Raw genomic sequence first — 6000 nt, 5'->3', positions numbered from 1 at the left:
TGCATATAAAAGCAATACCTAGTGATCCAGATGCTCTCCTTCGGCTTGAGATGTTCCCGAACAAGCGTACACAACTCTGCATATATCTTGTCTGTTGGTTTCATCAGTGCTAGCAGATTTTTGATGAGGCCATATATCGTGGACCCACAAATGGTGAGGAGAATCGCCCTGCGCTTGACCGCGTTACTGTCTGTATCCAGCTTGTTGGCCACGAAGTACTGGTCAAGACGCTCAACGAAGGCTTCCCAATCATCACCCTCAACAAATCTCTCAAGAATACCAATGGTAGCCACAACGGGCTGAAAGTTCGTGATCTGTTACTCATCGCAATTGTTATGTTCAGAATAACTCCACAAGACTGTGTGGTGTAAGCTCAAACTGATGTGACCTTAGTCTCTTTAATCAAACTCCAGAGTGAAGAATCAGCATGGCAGACAACCTTTTATGCTTGCTTGAACAAGGTGTGCAAGTGACCCTTGGGTCTCCAACAGGTGCTCCCCCTGGTGGCAAGTCTTACACTATTATAAAGTTTACATACATAACATTATCAATGAGAATACTACCTAGTGATTAGTGGTCCAGGCCCATGTGATTCCAGGAAACGAATATGTACCTGGAAGACATGTTCCCATATGCTGAATGGAGGCCTCCGACCGCAATTCTACGTTCCTCCGGGACCACCAGGTATTTTCATTAAAATTTTTCGGGTCACTGGCATTCGTCCAAAGAAAGCCTCTGACGGAAATTTTACCCCCATAATATTATGAACCAATCCAAACTGAGTCAATTCAGATTTACGTGCAAAATGAAAAAAAGAGAATTTTGCTCATTTGCTTTTAGATATATCTGCCTCTTTAAGATAATGTTATCTCACGTGCATAATTGGGTCATTTTGACTGTTAAGCCCAGTCTGTGCATATGAAATATCATTTTGTCTGTTTTGAAATTGGTGAAACATTTGTTGTTTTCATATCCTTCAGAATCAACCCTGCTTTTTGAATTAAATTCAGAGAATTTCTGCCAAGGCTCCTCCGATTTTCTCCTTTACTTCATTAATATCCTGGGATAAATGTTATCAGTACAAAATGCTTTAACTGTTTTCAAAGCATCTAGTCTCATAATAGACCCTTGCTTATCTCCTGTTTTTGTTAGATACTCTGTTGATGCCTGTAAGAATTTGGTTACTGGCACTGGCAAAATGCCATATGTTTTTCCAGTGAATATAAATGAGACAAAATCATTCAAAAGCCATTTCATCTGCTGATCTAGTGGGTAGACTCCCATCTCAGCCATTAGTGATCCTATTTGCACCTTAAGGTTCTGCTTACTGCTAATATAACAAGATATATATCAGCCTTTGCTGCCCACATAAATGCTTTGTTTTTAATTTCTCTTTTAGTTTTTAATTTTCACATTACTAATCTTTAGTTTCCTTTTGTATTCAAACCAATCTTCCTCTCTCCTAGATTCATTGTTTCATGTGAAGTTCTTGTTGCCATATATGCTACCTTTTTATTTCCCTTTTAAACAATAGGAGCTTTGGTCTTAGGTCCAACCATCTTTAGCAGCTTAGCAATGACTTTCCTCCATCATAAAGTCAGAAATGAGGATGTTTGCTGATGATTGCACAGTGTTCAGTTCCATTCGCAACTCCTCAGATAATGAAGCATCCGTGCCAGCATGCAGCAAGACCTGGACGACATTCAGGCTTGGGCTGATAAGTGACAAGTAACATTGTGCCACACAAGTGCCAGGCAATGACCGTCTAAGTCTAGCCACCTTCACTTGACATTCAATGAATTATAGAATCATCGAAATGTACAGCACGGAAGGAGGCCATTTCGGCCCATCGTTTCCGCGCCGGGCCGACCAAGAGCTATCCAGCCGAATCCCACTTTCCAGCTCTTGGTCCGTAGCCCTGTAGGTTACGGCACTTTAAGTGCACATCCAAGTATCTTTTAAATGTGGTGAGGGTTTCTGCCTTTCCCACCCTTTCAGGCAGTGAGTTCCAAATGCCCACCACCCTTTGGGTGAAGAAATTTCCCCTCATATCTCCTCTAAACCTCTCCCTAATTACTTTAAATCTATGCCCCCTGGTTGTTGACCCCTCTGCCAAAGGAAACAGGTCCTTCTTATCCACTCTATCCAGGCCCCTCATAATTTTATACACCTCAAACAGGTCTCCAAAGAAAATAGACCCAGCATCTCCAATCTTTCCTCATAGTCAAAATTCTCCAGTCCAGGCAACATTGTTGGGATTACCATTGCCGAATCCCCCACCATCAACATCCCTGGGAGTCACCATTGGCCAGAAACTTAACTGCACCAGCCATATAAATACTGTGGCTACAAGAGCAGGTTGAAGGCTGGGTATTCTACGGTGAGTGTCTCACCTCCTGACTCCCCAAAGCCTTTCCACCATCTACAAGGCACAAGTCAGGAGTGTGATGGAATCGTCTCCACTTCCCTGGGTGAGTGCAGCTCCAACAACACTCAAGAAGCTCGACACAATCCAGGACAAAGCAATCCACGTGATTGGCACTCCATTCACCACTTTAAATATTAATTCCCTCCACCATTGCCGTACTATGGCTGCAGTGTGTACCATCTACAAGATGCACTGCATCAACTCGCCATGACTTCTTCGCCAGCACCTCCAAACCCATGACCTCTACCACCTAGATGGATAAGGGCAACAGGTGCATGGGAACACAACACCTGCAAGTTCTGTTCTTCCATCACACTCCTGACTTATCCCACACCATCCTGACTTGGAACTATATCACTGATCCTCATTATTGTCAGGTCAAAATTCTGGAACTCCCAACCTGTGGAAAATTATATTTTTTGTAGTGTTCTTTTCCCAAGTGCTCAATTTCTCGATTCTGTTTTCTTTACCAACAATAATTTCCTAATTAATATCTCTTAGTTTCTCACTCCACATCACTCCATCTCAAGGATAAATACTCCAGAATTCAACAAAAGATGCTTCAAGCCCAAAGGATGGATATTCCGGATGTATTGAACGGATGTTTCAGGCTTTACCCAATGCAATTCAGATTGCCAGGATGGATGCTGCAGGATTAACTGAAAAAGATTTAAAGCACTCAGAAAATATGTTTTCATTAGACTGCACATCAAGTGGAGTACTCAAGCTGCCATTCAATTTAACCATTGTTTCTGCTATTATTGCAGCATTAACACCATAATATGACTGCATAATCTCAGAAGATAATGGAGATATATCAATTTGCTATTTTTTATTGTGTTGTACTAGAAATGCACTTGTTTTATCAGACATGGCTTGATAGAGAAAGAGTACAAATTGTGCATACAGCCATATACATTGAGAATTATATATAGTTGCACACGTCTATATATATATAGTTGTAATACTATTTTAAAGATAGTGAAATCTGATGAGAATGTCTCCAAAATGCTCAGAACATTTTAAGGTTAAAATTGGAATTAATTGAATGAATAAAATGAATTCTATTTAATTGTGCTTATATTTCTCATGTCAGGTGAGGAGAGTTAAAATTGGTGCCAAACACACACAAACACATACAATCCAAAATGGCAGAATATGAAGCAGTAGATGGATATAGCCAAGGTCTGAAACTGCTAATGTCAATGTTCAGACCAAATGACTGTGAAGTACCAAGGAAAAAAATGAGATACAGTTCCTGAGATTTGTATGAATCTTGATTGGAGGAAGCTGAAGCCAGCAAGGTTGGAGTTGAGATGGGAGGTGAAATTGAATTGAAGTGATACAGAGAGGTTGAGGTCAAACATGCAGACAGAATGGAGATGTTCAATGAAGTACCTACCAAATTTGCATTTGGTTTCCTCAATAAGAGGGGATCATTCATGAGCAGCAAGTAAGGTATAGTAGAGAAGTATACTGAAGTTGTTATCCCACACAAAAAGACTGTTTGGCTCTTGGCAATTGGAAGAGGTGAATGCACATCTGCTTCTGTTATGGTTGCACAGGAAAATCCCAGAGGAAATGCAGCTGGAAATGGAGGTGATGGAAGAATGAATAATGGCATTCTGGAGCAGAATGGGGAAAAGAAGATGATCTTGGTGGCAGGATCATGTTGTGATTGATTGCAATGGCTTCAGATGATATGATGAATGTAAAATGAATAACGTGGGCCATTTTCCATATCTCGAGGGCCTACTGTCAACAAGGGCCGACATCAACATCGAGGATGAAGTCCAGCACCTTCAGTGTGCCAGTGCAGCTTCGGTCACTTGAGGGTGTTTGAAAACCAGGACCTCAAACCTGGCACCAAGCTCATGGTCTACAGAGCAGTAGCAATACCTGCCCTCCTATATGCTTCAGAGACATGGACTATGTACATACAGCAGGCACCTCAAAGCAAGCATCGGAGAAGTACCACCAACGCTGCCTCTGCAAGACCCTGCAAATTCATTGGCAGGATAAGCACACCAAGGTCAGTGTTCTCACTCAGGCCAAAATCCCCAGCATCGAAGCTCGATCAGCTCCGATGGATGGGCCACATCGTCCGCATGCTCGATTCTAGACTCCCAAAACAAGTGCTCTACTCAGAGCTCCGACACGGCAAGCGAACCCCAGGTGGGCAGAGGAAACGCTTCAAGGACACTCTCAAAGTTTCCTTGAAAAAGTGCAGCATCCCCACCAAAACCTGAAAATCCCTGGCCCAAGACCGCTCAAAATGGATACACATCTGGGAAGGCGCCGAACACCTCGAGTCTCTTCGCCAGGAGCACGCGAAAACCAAGCGCAAACAGCGGAAGGAGCGCATGACAACCCAAGCACCCCACCCACCCGTTCCTCCAACCACCGTCTGCCCCACCTGTGACAGAGACTGTAGGTCCTGCATTGGACTCATCAGTCACCTGACAACTCATATTAGTGTGGAAGCAAGTCATCCTCGACTCAGAGGGATTGCCTAAGAGAGAGTGAATATAAAGGCTCCTGAGGTATAAAATGAAGACAAGCGGGATCCTATCATTGTTGAGAGGAAGGAGAGGGATTGAATGGTTAGACACAGGAATTCAGGCAAGTATGGTCAAAGGTTCTGTTGACTAAACGTGCGCTCCTCCAATTCTGGCCTCTTGCGCATTCCCTATTTTAATCGCTCCACCATTAGCGGCCGTGCTTTCAGTTGCTTAGGCCCTAAACTCTGGAATTCCTTTCCTAAATCTCTTGGCCTCCTTTAAAATGCTCCTTAAAACCTACGTCTTTGATCAAACTTTGCTCAGTCCTAATGGGGCTGAAATTCCGGTTGGAGGCTTCCTGCGGGAATTGCCTCCAACCTGAAACATTTCTACGAATTTACCTGGTAGTCCAGGAGGAGCCTGTGATTCCAGTGGGGAGGCCTTCTCTTCCCATGCTGCGAAGCGCGCTCCAGTCCTCAAGGTTCCCACGCAGAAGGTGCAGTCACATGTGACTGCTCAGCCAATCAGGTACAATATTCCATAGCTTTCTCATTAATAGCAATGAGAACTCCGTATCTACGAGTTCTCATTGCTATTATTGAGAAAAAAATAACAAAGACACTAAACACATGTGATAAAAAATAAACACACCTCACATAATTAAAATTTATTGAAATTAAAGTTAATAAATATCTAAGAGAAAATGTTTTTTCTGAGTTTAAAAAAAATTGTTTTAATTATGGTTAAAAATAAATGTAGCGTAGTGAGCAGGGTTTTAAAAAAATAATGTTTTTTTTTAACTTAATTTAACTATATTTTTGTAAGTTTTTAAACTCTTACGCTTGTAAAAGTAGGTTATGCACCTGCTTTTATCAGGTGCAAGAATTTTGAGGACATTTGCTGGGCAAGATATGGGTAAATATCGCAATCTTGCCCTTGCAAATGTCCTCGCTCCCGATGTGCGTGAGATCTATCAAGCTCCAGCTCCAGCTCGACAGATTGAAAAAGCCGGTTTTCAGCGCATGCGCATTGTGCGCTGAAAACTGATTTTTCCTATGCCTTCCCGGGTCC

The sequence above is a fragment of the Pristiophorus japonicus genome, chromosome 1 (assembly GCF_044704955.1).
Source record: "Pristiophorus japonicus isolate sPriJap1 chromosome 1, sPriJap1.hap1, whole genome shotgun sequence".
Taxonomy (NCBI): Eukaryota; Metazoa; Chordata; class Chondrichthyes; family Pristiophoridae; genus Pristiophorus; species Pristiophorus japonicus.
This window is presented reverse-complemented; position numbering follows the sequence as displayed.